The following is a 16,581-nucleotide window of genomic DNA, read 5'->3' as shown; positions in this document are numbered from 1 at the left end:
AACCGCAGGCGCATTTTGTCGCAAGAAGGTAGAGTGGATCTCCATGCATTTAAAAAACTCTATGCGAAGAAATCTATCCTGACCTCAGGTTAAGGCAGTTCGAATTAAAAACATAACTTGATGTATCTCGATGAATGCATAGATATGTGTCTAATATAAAAGCTACTAGTTCTATTCCTGCAGCGCGTCATCGCATTGATAGATAGATAATTATATTTGTGTGTAGCGATTTACGCTTTATACACAGTACGACTAGGATGATGTAAGCATTTGGCACATTCATAATATGCGCCCGGTTTTCCCGACAAATTCGTAGATTTCGGCATCTAGCAATGGTTCGGATAAAATGTCCTTAATAGTGAACGGGATATGGATGCATGTGGCCTCTTCTATTAGTTTACGTCTGTAGTGCCCGTATTGGGGGCAGTGTAACAAGAAATGGGACAATGTTTCTTGGCAGCCACAGCTGTCGCATAGTCCCGTACTGTGCAAATTGAGACGATGAAGGTGTCCATTTAACCGGCAATGACCAGTTCTTAGGCGGAAAAGGATTGTGTCAACTTCGCGTCTTTCTGACGGAGGATATACAGACGAGGCTTCGAAGAGTGTCTTGTATTGCTGCGCAGAGTCCGAGGTGGCGTAAATTTGTCTCCATTCTTCCATGTATGTTGTGGACAATGCGGACTTTGCTTCGGCCGGGGTCACCGGTATCACCGAGTCGATTGTTGTCCTCTCAGTTGCATGCCTAGCATGCTTGTCGGCACATTCGTTACCGGCTATTCCAACGTGGCTAGGAATCCACATGAATTTTATGGTAAGTCCCTGACTAGCTAGCGTGTTGAGCATGTGGTTAATTTTCAGTGGTAGAAGGTCTTTATAAAGACTTGACGAGGAGATGCAACGCAATGCTGATAGGGAATCGCTCATGATCAAGGATTTGTCTGGCCGGAACAAAGCTATCCAATAGAGGGCTCGAAGGATAGCATATAACTCCGCTGACATAACCGATGATATGTCTGTTATGCGGAAATATTGAATTGCGTTTAAATCTGCTACATAGAAAGCCGATGCAGTCCCCGAACGGCTCTTGGAGCCGTCCGTATAAATCTTGGTGTATTCAAGATACGAGGTTGCTAAAGTTTCATTAACCCTAGATACAATCACCGCGGGGAGGGTCTGGTCCCGGTTGACCTCGGTCATCTGCACATCTACAGCGATGGGCGATGCGAGCCATGGTGGTGTTGGGAGTACGTTTGCGGTACCAATGTGAAAACTGTCGAAGAGTGGATTGCTTGTAAAGGAGTTGAATGAAAGGAAACTTGAGCGACTTGGGAAGACCTCCTGCCACGACCAGGTAATCGATTTCCGTCCCGGATGGGGATGCGGTGACGAGAGGATGCTGCATTTGTGCGACTCGCATACCTTCTTCCGTCTCAGGGATAAGGGAAGCTCATTGCAGCAATGTTGCAGAGCAATTATAGGGGTGCTGCAGAGAGCGCCACAGCTGATTCGCAGGGCAGAATGTTGCAAGACCTCTAATCTTTTCATTTGTGCGTTGGTAGCCCCGAGTGCATAAGTTTCGATGCCGTATTCAATAATACTCCGTATCTGGCAACGATAGATTTTCAGCAAGGTCTGCTTGTTTGCTCCCCAGGTTTTACAAGCTATCAATCTGAGGAGACTCAGTCGGTTGGCGCACTTTTTGAGAATTTGGTCGATGTGGGTTTTATACGAGAGTTTGGAATCAAACATTATACCAAGGTACTTGACAGTCTTCTTGACAGGAATTTTAGTGTCTTTTATTTTCAGGCTTATGTTCGGAATGATCCTCCTATGTGTAAAACAAACCACTGTGGACTTGGAAGGAGATACCCGGAACCCCCACTTATCACACCAGCGCGTTATCTTCTCCAGCGATAGCGCTAGTCGTGATACGGCGTCAGAGATTTGGTACGAGGCTTCGTGAATAGTGCAGTCATCAGCAAAAATCTCAACTTCGGATAGTAAATGGTTTGGGAAATCATTCATCATGATTGAAAACAGTACAGGAGATATCACACTACCTTGTGGTATCCCATTCTGGGGTGTCCTGATCGAGGAAAATGTGCTGCCAATTCGTACTTGGAATGACCGATCCGTTAGAAAAGATTTGATCCATCTGTACATACTTCCCGAGATTCCAATGGTACGAAGTTTGTGTAGAAGACCTTCTTTCCATACCATGTCATAGGCTTTGTTCATGTCTAAAAATACTGCTACTACCGAGTACTGGTTGGCTAGTGCTTTGTCGATGGAATCATGGAGCGACAGTAAATTGTCTCGGGTAGACCGGCGTGGTCGGAAACCGTTCTGATGTTCGTAGAGGATTTGATGTTTTGCGAGGAACCATTGAAGCCGAGTCACCACCATCGATTCCATTATTTTGCATAGACTATTCGTGAGTGCTATGGGGCGATATGACGATGGGGTGTCTTGTGGCTTACCGCCCTTCAATACGGGTATTATTGTCGCATGTCGCCAGGACTTTGGGACCAACCCGCATTGCCATGATTGGTTGAGTATTTGCAGGATTATTTCAAGTTGTTTTGGAGGAAGTCGGTTTATCATTTCGTAGCAGAGGTCATCGGGACCAGGCGAGGACGACTTTCTCCTATTCATGGCTCGCATCAGTTCTTCCTTCGTGAACGGGGCATCCATAGGGGCCCCAGATAGTTCGTTAGAGGAACATAAGTTCCACTTCGATTCACATTTGGCTTTGTTTACAAGGAAGATTGGATCGTGATTTCTATCAGAGCTCACATTCTCGAACTGGTCTGCGAGTAGTTCTGCTTTCGTTTTTTCGTCAGTTATATGTGCGGAGCCATTTTTGAGACAAGGGATCGGATGGGATCGCGATCTCCCGGAGAAGGATCTTATAGTTCCCCATATATTGTTGAATTTTGTTTTCTCGTTGATCGAATTGCAATATGCCGCCCACGCAATCCTTTTTTCCCTCAATATCGTTCGCCGGGCCATACTTCGTAATCGTTTAAATTCTTGTATATTCATGCAGTTCGGGGATCTCCTCATAGCCCAGTATGCCGATTTTTTCTTGGAAATTGCTTCTTGGCATATGTCGTTCCACCAAGGGACTCTGACACCGGTATGAAGCCTCGTTTTGGGGATCGACATTGTGGCCGCTAATGATAGACTCTCAGTAAGGTTGTGGATGGCAGATTCCGGGTTTCCACAGCTCGCGAGGTCCGATGTTACGAATATTTCGCACCATTCTCTGTAGTCTTCCCAGTTGGCCTTTTTCATGTTCCATTTCGGGTAGAATGTAGAGAGTGGCGGGATACTTGTTTCAATGTGGTTAGAGATGATGCAGTGATCGCTATCCAGGAGCTCCGACGTCACGGCTACACTGCACAGTGTTGCAATGTCGCTAGTTGCTAGCATAAGGTCCAACAGAGACCAGGAGTTGTTTTGTATGTGTAGTCTGGTGGGCCGACTATTGTTTAGTGATATTAGGTTACGACTTTGCATAATTTCAACAAGCAGGTTTCCAGTTGTGTTGGCAACCGCTGACCCAAGAAAGGAGTGATGGGCATTAAAATCCCCCATAATAGCGAGCTTTCTCTTTGGAAGTTCGGAAAGAAGGTCCTGCAACTGATTTGAATTCGCGTCGAGGCTGTTAGGTGGTATGTATATGTTGATTAACGATATGTCCGCAACTTTGATACCAATAGCTTCTATCGGGTTGTGGCTGTTAAAGGCTATTTCCACGTATGGTATAGTATTTTTAATGAAGATACATACTCCGCCACCGTGGCCTTCCTTGTCCTTGCGAATCAGTGTAAATCCCCTTATTCGCGGGGTGTATTTGCTCGAGAGATGCGTTTCCTGAATGAAAATGATCTCGGGTGTATCAGGTAAACTCCCGATATAGCGCTTTAATTCCGGTATTTTCCGGTATATGCCCCGGCAATTCCACTGCAGGATTGTAAGAGAATTATTGGGGACTGCCATCGGATTGACGAAATAGTTGATTTTTGAAATCTACGCCAAATGTTGTTTCCGCAGTGAATGCCAACACCGACGCGACATTAATCTGGTTACCTTCGGTCATTGCTTGAAGTGCGTTTTCGATAGTTTTGGTGATCAAAGCAACCAACTGATCTGGATGTACGCATATAGGTGGAGGTGGAATAGACGGGGGAATAAGTCTTTGATGGTTCGGTGTCACAGGGCTATAGGCTACACTCCCTTGAGAAGTAGAAGTGGTGTTCAATGGCTCAGTTACGTTTGTTTGTGACAGACAGTGTGCGTTCGATCGTTGAAGGTTGTGTGCGTTCGATCGTTGAGAGTTCAAAGGAGGTACTGGGATTGAGTGGATCGGTATGGATATTTGAGACGGTTGGTTTGGTGGATTCGGGGATTGTCGAGGTCGCGAGATTGGCGTTCTCACAGCATTGCTGTATGTATGCGAAGGAGGTTGATCTGACGCGTTCATCGGTGATTGGCTTTCGTTGTCCGTCTTACTGAGGACCTGGAATCGGTTCGACCCTATTATAAGACTTCGGGCATCTCTGTAATTTAGTTTCTGCTTAGAGCGCAAAGCTTGGATTTTAGCCTCTTGCTTGTAACGCCTACATCCAGCATAGGCAGAGCTGTGTGCCTGACCACAGTTAGAGCATCGTTTCTGGGTTTCCGTACAATCGTTTATCTGATGGCCTTTACCACATCTAGGACAGCGTATAGAGCGCCTGCATGTTTTGGATATGTGTCCAAAATCATTGCAGTTGAAGCATCGTCGAGGGGGTTCTCGATATTCATACGTAGGGAAGTTGAGATAAGATAACCTCACTTCTTTGGGGGCGGTGTCTGTTTCAAAGCCTAGTAAGACTGTCTCGCACAGTTCATATTTATCTGCAACCCTGCGTTTCAATCGTTTCGTGGTAATGACGCCGTATTGTTTGAAAGAAAGTAGTAGAATGTCATTGGTAACATCGAGAGGTACGCCGCGGATGATGGCTTTCGATTTGCAATTGATTGCTGCATATAATGCTGCTTTTAGCTCAACTGTTCTTGTGCTCGATGTAAAAGATGTGCACGAAAGCAGTTTGGTAACTTGTTCTTTGTTTTTACAGGTAATTAGAAGGTCCCCAGAGGCGAGGGGTCGTAAATTGTCGTAGTCCCCGATCAATTGCTTTATGCAGTTGTCTATGAATATTGGATTAAGGCTCCGAAGGCGCTGCTTATTGCCCGAAAGGACGACATTCAAGACAGGAGCGTTAGGTTCAGAATATGCTGTTTGTGAGCGCATCTTTTGTTTTGGCTCCACATCGGTGGACGAATCATCCGCGCATCCACGTTTCAAATTGCTGAGCGAGCGGCCGACCTCCATATTCTGACTCTGTTCCTCCATTCCGAAGAGTTCAAGAACTCTCGGTATGGGGGATGAACTTGGTTCTATTGTATGAACGATTGGTATATGTATGACTGGTACCTCCAAGACCTAATTCAACTAAACAACTAATAGCTGTCTCTATGGCTTTGTCGTATGTCTCGTAAGACCGACACTATCTGTAGAGCTCGATCGACCTCCACTCGCGACGACTGCCTGACGAGAAATGTCATCGCATTGAGAGTAGATATCCATTCTGAACACGAATGGTGCTTGTAAGCGTAGCGATGCCGCTAATGATTGTTCGTAGCCGTTAATGTATATTGGCAATTTCACCAACCAGACAGCCTCTACTATTTGTGATTACCCAACGGATATGGTCGCACCTCAGGTTGCATTTAAAACAAAATAAAATTTAAAGCAAATATGTTTAAACAAGGCCCTTGTTTAAAACATGTTATTTTTTTTTTGTTATTGTTTTAGCCATGAATTCTCGAAACTTTATTTTGGCTTGACACTGGAATGACATTGATAATTCAAAATATATAGTAAATATGACCCCTTTAACGAGAAAGGCTTCTTCCCAAGGTTCCCTCCAATTCTCGAGGAGTCTGCGCACACTCACATACTTACTGCGCAGACGCTGGACAACAGTGCGTAACGACTAAAAAAGGTCATCACTTCGGATGTTCTGTGTGCAACTTGGATTTTCTGTGCGCAGAGACCGCGTCAGTAACGATTCATAGCAAACGTTATTGAGTACATATTTTATGGTTCTAGGGCAGGGGTTCTCAACCCGCGGCCCACATACGTTAAGTTCGCGGCCCGCGACATCACTCATCATGAACGCAATTACTAAGTGTGCAGTAATTGGTACATATCAATTCAACTCTACTTATCTCTCTTATCGCACCGTCACTGCTGTTTCGTTTGATTACTCGCTTTTGATGTGTTCTGGTTACTTGAAATGTGCTCGAGATTCTTACTGTTTTCGATCGGTATCCAGATGAACTCTGGTTCATGAGTATCTCGCTGCGTATTAAACTTTTAAAAAGCATTTTACTCACCGCGAATGGTTTGAAAGGAAACAAGAACAGGGAACGAGAAATGAAACGGCGAAAACTGGGTTTGTAACTCTGCGTGGAGCAATGAATTTGCTTTGACAGATCTAAATGGAGATCCTATGTGCCATATTTGTCGTAACGAATCGTAGAAGATTAAAATGATACCACGCTAGTTTCTTCAGGAGTTATACATATCGCCTGATCTCGGAAAACGTTGCTAGCTAAGTGTCAAGCTCGGCAATCCATATTTGGAGGCCTGTTAAAATTGCCGACGACGTTGCAGACGCATCGTTCAAAATTGCTTGGAATATTGCTAAATCCAAGAAATCTGCTAGAGAATGTGTGCGAATAGTCGCTGTTTCTGAAGCTTAGCAACAAGGACAACATCACCTCACAAATTTCGAAGCTGCAGTTGTCTCATTCAACCGTGACCAGAGGAGTAACCAATGTGAGTCGATCTTTTATCGCGTGCTCTGAAACACGTTGCCGCGTAGACTACTTTGGTAGCCTAGTATCGGACGAATCCACCGACTCCACAGACATTACATAGCTAATTATCTGCGTGCATTTTTTATCAGAGTGGAAATATTTGCAGAAGAAATGCTGGCACGGCAAATGTGAGGAGGGGGCCAGCGAAAAAAACATCAACTTGACCAAGCTGACTTCTGTAACAATTGGTGCAGGGCTCCTGCCATGGAAGGAAAGAAGAGTGTTGATTGGTTTGCTCAGAAATGACCCCGAACGCCGGGCTTGTACCCGCATCACTGAGAACTCAAAGTGATAATAGACTTTGTAAAGAAAAAGTTAACATAATTTTATGCTTGCTCGCTCACGAATTGAATCAAAGAGGTCCGTTCTCTGGCGGAAGGCGCATGTACCGGCGACGAATGCATTGCACGCTACAGGAAGACTTTTACTTGCACCGCAGCAAGATACATACTCTGACAAAAAACAGCAACTGCAATCTTACGAACGCCGTCCATTAATGCTTTAGAATGCATAAAAATGTACTAAATGCCTGCGTATACGACTGGTAAATAGACTATAGTAGCCCTAATTTAATAATTGCCAACAAATACATGCCACTATTGTTCTGCGGCCCGCGGCGTGTTTCGCTGTTAAAATGCGGCCCGTTATAAAACGGAAGTTGAGAACCCCTGTTTTAGGGTCACAATGCGTCATCCTTTAGGAGGATTTGTCCTCCTTTTTTATGTTTTTGAAATTGTCTTCCGATGACGCCTAAATGTCTTCCTTTGTGGCAATTCGTCCTACTCTATAGCTTTTACGACTACAATTATGGACAGATTGGACTGAAAATGGGCACAAATGACGTCAAGACGAATGTTCGAGCGGGTTATGCGGGAGTTGATCGAAAATGACGATATTTTTTTAGTAAACTCCACAAATTTCCCCGCAAAAATAGCGAAATCCGCTGATTTCAGTCATGATCAGCTACCTTTTCTGATTTGGTAAAAGTGTCCTACTTTCCAGATTCCCAACACATCCGGTAACGAATAGCCGAGAGCAATAACACAGAACATTAATAAAATATTCCAAGAGTGTAGGAGGCGTTCATTATGGCGACAGGAAATCTTCTTTCGCAGCTTAATGATTTGCAGATTCCAGGACATTAAACGGAAAAAGATAGCGGCCGTGAGCAGCTATAGCAAATTGACCGTAAGGATTAACACATTGTGGATGGGATAAAATATTCTATACAATATCCGAGTTACAAGCAGTGACTTGAAAATGATCACGCAGTGTGTCAAAGACTGCGGTGATGGAGTTGCAGAAACATCAATAGTTATTTTAATTTGCCGTGGGACATTTTTACGAATTCGTTTTGTGCGACATATCTATTATCACATCGGCGCGTGTATTGATAGATTATGTTGATTTGATTTGTCGCAGGTAGCACATTCTTTAGAGTTGCAGTCATGAGAGAATTCGCAATGAAGATTATCCGAGGTACTAATTGTGGGAAACAATGGCTCAATGATGATTTAATTTGTTTTTCAAACCACTGTTGGTCCCTTTTCAATCCAGGGAAGATGAGAATAAATCTTTGAAATCTTTGTTAGCCGGAGTTGGTCCAAGAGGCAATTGCAACACCATCAATCTGCTTTTATATGGTCAATGGTCATGGTCAGGCCGTAACAGTTAGGGTTGCATTCACAACGAAATCCATCTAAAAAATATTGTTTTGAACATGACCCTTGTTTATTAAGTTTTATTTCCTAGCCACGACGTCACGAAATATTTGATTGTGAAATAATAATGGATAGGAATCAAGAATTGAAAATAAAGGGTAAATATGGCTCCTTCGACGACCACTGTCATAAACAGGCCAAAAGTAACTTTAATCACAAATACATTATTGTTATGTAGCATTTTACGGTCGGCACTCATCATCATCAGAACACGCATTCCATACCAATGATCTATATCTACATGCTATAACTATCGAACCGACGACGATTTTGATGGTTCCAGCCACCATGACTTTATTGGATGCTAACCGTGCATAGGATCATACTAAACGTTTTCGAGAAAGTATTTATAATCATGGCATAATTATAGACAACGTTTGAAAAAAATACACAATTTCGTTTTTTTAAGTAATTTGTTCAAAACATGTTTCAAACAATGTGTTTTCAAACACCGTTTGTTTTAAATGCACCCCTAGTAACAGCTCTTCATGAGCTTCCTCAAAAACGTTGGTCTTTGCCCCTCATAGGGTGATATACCAAAATTATGGAGTGCTGCGCTCCTAGACCCCCGTTGCGATTACCGTTTTCCCGACTACTTGTGAGACAGATGTCCAGTAGTCAGTAGTCAACCAGTTCCTGACGCTTTATCGCTCTAAGCGCGAAAATCTTCCTAAATTCATGAATATATTGGGCAATAATTTGATATTTGCACATATATTTTCAAATATTTTGGATCCTCTCCCCTCTCACGTAATCAGATTTTCAGGTAGAGCGGAGTGAGATGCTATGTTGGAAAATTTCGGGCACATAATTAAGATTTAAACATATTCGGGCGGGCTCGCTGGTATAATGACTTCGTTAGATCCTGTTATTCCGTGACCTCCTGTGTCCTATATAGTCGAAAGATATTGAAATCGCCTAAACGCACTAAACTATTAAGGGCGAAGATAATTAAGTTGGCTGATCCCGTAGAATGCTAATCGTGAGATTAAAAACCGCTAATCGGGACCCATTTTAGGTGAAGATAATAAATTTAGCTGATCCGGAAGAATGCTAATCGTGTGATTAAAAGCTGCTAATCCGCACGCAGAAAGTTACGCGCGATGATAATGCCGAGGCTGTGATCAAGTGGTGCATGCGATGATATCTGTTCCATCATAATGCGAAAACGTGTAATTGCCTGTCAGTTGTCAGCTTGTTGGATGAATCGGCAGGCTGCTGATAAAATATATAGGTAGAATTCTCGATTTCTTGGTGGCTGGGTCGAGTGAGTTGTCACGGTGAATATATTCATAATGAGTGCCGAAAAAAAGAGAGGAGTTAATTTTACAAGAGGTGAGAAAGAGTTGGTGGCGGATTTGGTGTTGTCATGGCCGAATGCAATAAGCATAAAAACAGACTAACTTTCTCTAGTCGCTCCTGACAGGGAATGGGCGATAATTACATAAAAACTGAATGCTTATGGGATCGGAAGCAAACGAACAACGACCCAGGTAAAAATTGCTGGAAAAATCAGAAAGCAAAAGCGCGAACGCAGTTTTCTGCAATCCAACGTTCACTAAGGCAAACGGGAGGTGGCTCTCCAGATGTTGGTGATATGAGCTCCATAAGTAAGAAAAGATCAGGTGCGTTAACATGAATGTTGAATTATTTCCAACTAGGTATGTGCGTACAGCGAAAATCTTGTAATTATACAATCAATTTTCAGCTCTCCCCAGCAAACACTGGTACAGACCAGGAATGCAGAAAATCCGTTTGTATTAGGGCGTGGCGGGAATGTAAAAATACCCTGCCTTGTCGACTCGTTTCAGCGTACTTCCAATGGACTGCGGGATGGTGCATAGTCTACCTTTTCAACGTACTTTCAACACTCTGCCAGATTGTCTTTATTACGGCGTGGCGAGAATGTAAAAATACCCTCCCTGCCTTGTCGACTCGTTTCTACGTACTTCTAACGCTCTACATATTTCCTCGGTTCAACGTACTTCTAACGCTCGGCAAGACTGTCACTACTGCCGGCAAATCTGATTTCGGGAACACACAAATCATAGCTTTGAATAACTGTTATTAAAAAATGCAAACGAAAAAAACAACTTTCATTTCAGCAAGCTTAATAACACATATCTTCTTCACCTTGATTGTCGTCTGAAGATGTGGTGTCTCTTATTTTCTTTTTTTTAACAACCTCCTGTAAAGATAAGACATAAACACCGATTAGCAAAGGCATTCATTCAGACTCCAGGGCATAGCAATTTTTTGGGGGGATGGGAGGCAAAAATTTGATGAGGTGATACGAGGATATGAAAAAATAGACTAAAAAAATATAGTCTTTGGCCAGTAACTGGGTGATTAACACAACTTTAACGGTGATCTATTACCCACGGACATGTTATGGAAGATCAGTGCTCCTGAGCAAATGAATATTTTAAAGATAATGGTTGAATTTGGTCAAGAATATTATCAGTTTCACTGATCCGTGGGCACTCAATAGGGTGGATCAAACAAATCGCAGGGGGCTTCATACCCTAGACCAGTGGTTCTCAACCTGTGGTACGCGAGTCGATTCTTTTTTTTCGACCGAAGGGAGTTATTAGTTCAGATGGGGTTGATTTTGAGTTTTTTGAAGCCGTCGTCATCGTGGGTAGGGACAATCCCACCAATGACGGCCTACATTGGGATTCCGTTTTAATATAATTGACCACAAGTATTCCAAATGGATCCACTAAAAAAATCATACAGCATACTGCGCCTTAAAATGGGCAGTTTTTTTTCTGTTTCGATGTCGTCGGCAGCTCAACATAGTGGGAAAATTTTTTGACCGCCTTCGGTGTGCGCAACTTATGTAGGTGATACACGAGCACTGCATAAAACCTCGAAATTGTACGTGTACCTTCCATGTCATGACTACCCCAAGTCATTGTTATGTAAGCACACCGTTTATCTCTTATGCAGTGGCGCTAACCACTAATTTTTCCAACTCACAACTGAATTTTGTCAGTAATTGGTAATTGCCTAATAGTCCTGCAACCGCAGACAGCACACAAGTAGATACACAATTCTGTACATCATGCGTATTATTTAGCCTATTCATTTTTTCATCGAGAGACAGGTACTCAACAATAAAAAATACCGAAACTGAATATCGTGCAAAGTGTGAAAATAAATATATCTGCTGAAAAATACTCCACCTTTTATTAATTTACATAACATTTCAAAAAAAATGGAGAGGGCATGACCCCTTTGGCCCTCTTCTGGCCACACCAATAAACAGACTGTGAAGCATTTGCTACAGGGCTAATGACACGTCAGAAGCTGATTGATTCGATTAACATCAATACTGTGCAATAGCTAAATGGATTATATCACAAAAGAGGCGATTTTGGATAATGTTCTTTGAATGATCATAGTTCTATGCACATAATGATCGACTGTTTGGCAAGCTACTCTCCTTATGATGAAGTTACCATTTTAAATCTTAATTGTGACGTGATAAACATATTGCATTTTTATAACGGTAAATTTAGACCAGGGGTGGACCAACTACGTCCCGCAGGCTCAAGAAACGTATTAAAAATATTGATAGAATGCGTACTAAAAATCGAATTACTGCAGTACGCGATTAACCTTTTTCTTATCATATTTCACCACGATAATTATGTTATATTCTTACTATAGTATATTGTTATTTCATTGCTGACGCGATAGCCTGACCTCAATGCCCACGCATTTCAAAGGGTTTCAACTGCTAAACATCGCAGAACGTCAAAACGTGAATGACTTTCGGTTCACGAGTGTAATTCTACATTGGCCAATCCAGCAAGTTTATTACTTTTATTACTGCAGTTGGAATAACCGATTCGCGCATGTGCTAGGTCGATTCGTTCAACGTATGTGCAGAAGTATTTATATTCATAAAATATACACATTATAATGGGAGGGTATTTGAAGCTAACATGGTTATGGCACTGTCATCATCATATGTCCTGGAGTTGAACCAAAAGTAGAATCAGTCAATCTATAAACAGATCATGGCTCACAGACTCAAATCTCCATCCTGTTTCAAGACTCAGGACAACCGACTTTCATCCCTAGTTTTGAAAATTAGTTATTGAGGTAGACCAGTTTAGGAAACCTCGCCAACGTTTCTGACGAGCGTACGATGTCATCAAATCAATGGTTGGTTGGTTTTAAATAAACATACATATAATTTTCATATCCTCACTATATAATCAACTACCAATATTGCGTTTTGGTTTATAATCCCAAATTCATATAGTGCGACCCGCGAATGGATCAAGATGTTATATGCGGCCGCGAGCTAAAAATTTGCCAATCCCTGATTTAGACGATGTCATTTTAATTAGATGTATCCGTTCCACAAGTCGTAGTTGTTGCAATACAACCATACAACATCCTACCGTACTAGTAATGGGGTGTGATATTTTCAGAAACTACCACTTACAGCAGGGGTTCTCAACTTCCCTCGTATAACGGGCCGCATTTTAACAGCAAAAGACGCTGCGGGCCGCAGCATATTATCACCATGTATATGTGGGCTACTAATAAATTTCGGGTAGTCTAGCCTATTTACTAGTCTTATACGGGTATTCCGTACATTTCTATGCATTCCATTGCATTAATGGACAGCGTTCGTAAGTTTGCAGTTGCTGTTTTTCTTGTGTGTGTGAGAATATCTATCTTCTAGCGGTGCAAGTAAACCACTTCATGGAGCATGCATTGCATTCGTTGCCAAATTGGTATATGCACCTCCAAGCCCTTCCACCAGAAAACCGAACTCTCTGTTTCAATGCGTGAGCGAGCAAGTATAAAATTACGGCTACTTCTTCGTTACAGAGGCCATTATCACTTTGAACTCTCAGTGATATGAAAAGAAGTCAGGCGCTCTGGCTAATTTCTGAGCAAACCAATCAGCCCTTCTCCTTTTCTTACATGGCCGGAGCGCTGCATCAATAATTACAAAAGTCAGCTTTGTCAAGTTGATGTTTTTCACTGGTCCCCTTCCCAAGTTTGCCTAGTCAGTATTTCCTCCGGAAATACGTCCAGTGTAATAAAATGCACCTGGATAATTAGCTAGGCAATGTGTGTGAAGTAGGTGGATTCGTCCAATGCTAGGCTAAAGTAGTCTACGTGGGAACGTGTTTAAGAACATGCGATAAAAATCGACTGACATTGCTGTTAATCTTCTGGTGACGATTGATCGAGACAACTGTAGCTTCGAAATTTGTCAGGCGATGTTGGTCTTGCTCTTAAATTCCGGAAACTGCGAATTTACGCACAGTATACCTTAAAGTTTTATTGAAGTCACATCTTCTCTAGCATATTCTTGGTTTTAGCGATATTCCAAGCAATTTTGAACAATGCGTCTGTAACGTCGTCGGCAACTTTAACAATGTCTCGAAATGTGGATTGCTGGGCTTGACACCTAACTATAGCAACGTTTTCTTTAACATCAGACGATTGTATAACTCCAGAAAAAGCTATCGTGGTATCATTAAGCTTTTACGCTTCGTTACAACAACTGTTCTTCGACAAATATGACACATCGGTCTTCCATAACAATACTGCTGTACCAGTAGTAATTGCGCTCATAATGAAAGATGTCACGGGCCCCAAAACAATCGTCTGCGGGTTGCATGCGGCCCGGGGGCCGCGGGTTGAGAACCCCTGACTTACAGAGTAGCTACAGCTAATATAACCTAATCTGAATTTATTCCGCCTGAAAATTTTAATTTAAATTCGACACCATCTTTGTGGGAATGGATTTTCGGTACTCGTTTATATCAAATCAACGACGCGGATTTTTAAGACTCGACCGCATATTGCAAGAAATGGAGCTACAGAATTAGCTTTAAAATAATAAAGGTTTTCACAATTTCTAGATAAATGGTCTGATGATAAATTCAAGAAAAGTCATTTTATCGCTGTTTATCACTACCCTGCAGCTAAAATTTCCACAAGGCAGATGACGGTTGTACGATAATTGAGCTGAATTTGAACCGTAACTTAATGGGTCCGCGGAGGTCCGTGACGGTGCATAAGGGGTCCGCCAAGACAAAAAGGTTGAGAACCACTGGCCTATGATACAAAGTGTTTCAGTGTACATACGAAAAAATCCTACCTTCCATCGACATCCCCCTTTCTGACTTGTGAAGTGCCGCAGTGCTTTCCCGATAACATGAATAGTCTTTTTCATCCGTCCCAACATGAAGATTTTTGCAAGCTCCTAAAACGATTTTTGTAAGCGTTAACATCAAGAATATTAAATCAATATTCCATTACATCAATGAAAAACCTTTATCTAAGAACTTTTCGCGTGCCAGTTATCCAAGAGCTACCGGCACGATGAAGGAAACAAAACACAGTTGAATTCAAAACCAAATGGAGAATTATGACACAATAATGTTGAATTCATAAATAACATCAATGGAGCCAGAACATAGCAACAATGCAGCGTATAGCAACGGTAGCGTAACTGTGTGTCACGCTGTCATACTTTTTACGCAACCGTTGTTATACGCTGCATTGTTGCTATGGTCTGGCTCCATTGATGTTATTTCTAAATTCGACATTAATGCGTCATAATTCTTAATTTGGTTTTGAATTCAATTCTGTTTTGTCTCCTTTATCGTGGCGGAAGCTCTTGATAATTGGCACGCGAAAAGTTCTTTGGGTTTTAATAACATTTATCATGAAGGTACTTTTGAAAGCAGTATTTAAATTTTGCACCACCAACCAGTTATTCAATTACTATTTATCTTCAAAGTAAATGCTCATTGCATGAAGCAGGGTTGTAATGACTCGAGTTATCCGACTCAAGTCACGATTTTTTGCTGACTCGACTTGACTCAAGTCATTTTCTCAAAGTATGAAAATTACTCGACTCATTGCGCATGACTCGAGACTCAGACGGACAACACCAACATTTTAGGTGATTTCAAAGAATAGTAAAGTATACCGCTATTAGGATTTCGCCTATTGATACTGGTATTTGAAAATACGACCAGAAACTGCTAAAAGTGAGGAAAATCAGTATTTTAGGAATGTCTCTTACTATATATGTGATCTTGTTCCAATGGAGGTTGATGAAAGCGTATTTCCCATTCTTTCTGACTCCGCTGTAATTACATCAGACACCATGCACTGACAACTTTCTGCATGATGTTTCTTGCTGACTGACCATTACCAATATTGTCGCCGCCAACGGTACTGAGTGCAAATGTCTGAAATGTCAATATAGGAACAGAATTAGTTGACTGTTCATGACCGTCCCCTTTCAGAGTTGCATCTCAAAGATGCTAAAATAAGCCTAAAAATAATCGAAGCAATACGATCGTCAACTTTGACTGATTGAATGTCTAAAAATAATGAACGTAAGACCTTGATAGCTTCCATGTCTTACGTTGATATACCGTCTGCTATCGACACAACAAAGTATTAAAAAATAATAGAACAGATTCAACATACCACATCGCTTGCAAAAGCTTTTGCTTTCATTCAACTTGTCAGCAAACTTTTTATATCCTCCTTCATGGTGAGTGGCTCTGGAATTAATTCTTCTAGGATCAACTCTGATATCTTTTTATCATAGACAATCTATGACAGAAAAAGAGTTTCGAGAAGTTCTAAAACGAACACAATTTCCCACATAAAAGTCAATTGCCACACGAAATGCGAAATGCTACGGTGACTACGCTCCCATTTTACAAGGTATGGCGTGATAACGTAGTGGTACGTCCCGTTATAGCAGGGGCGGGCAACATACGGCGCGCGGGCCGGATCCGGCCCGCGAAGGATTTTGTCCGGCCCGCGGACAGTTTTCCGTCTTATATGATACTGTGGCCCCCGGCTACAGTCTACCGAGATACCCCGCTGCTTGCTTACTACGTCAAATTTTAGTGAC

General features: G+C 42.1%; 2 long non-coding RNA genes across 2 annotated transcripts in view; one reads left to right on the top strand and one right to left on the bottom strand.

The window, feature by feature from the left end:
- LOC145448440 (uncharacterized) overlaps positions 1 to 16,581 on the top strand; it is a 102,185-nt gene that overhangs the window by 28,362 nt on the left and 57,242 nt on the right. The gene's annotated exons all lie outside the window — the stretch shown is intronic.
- Positions 10,708 to 16,420, bottom strand: LOC145448866 (uncharacterized). Its single transcript, XR_013918045.1, has 2 exons — positions 14,800 to 16,420; positions 10,708 to 10,848 (listed from the first exon to the last, which is right to left on the bottom strand). It is a non-coding gene; the product is annotated as an uncharacterized LOC145448866 (long non-coding RNA).

The sequence above is a fragment of the Botryllus schlosseri genome, chromosome 10 (assembly GCF_051294905.1).
Source record: "Botryllus schlosseri isolate E-star chromosome 10, Bs_hap1, whole genome shotgun sequence".
In the NCBI taxonomy this organism is placed as follows: Eukaryota; Metazoa; Chordata; class Ascidiacea; order Stolidobranchia; family Styelidae; genus Botryllus; species Botryllus schlosseri.
This window is presented reverse-complemented; position numbering and strand designations above follow the sequence as displayed.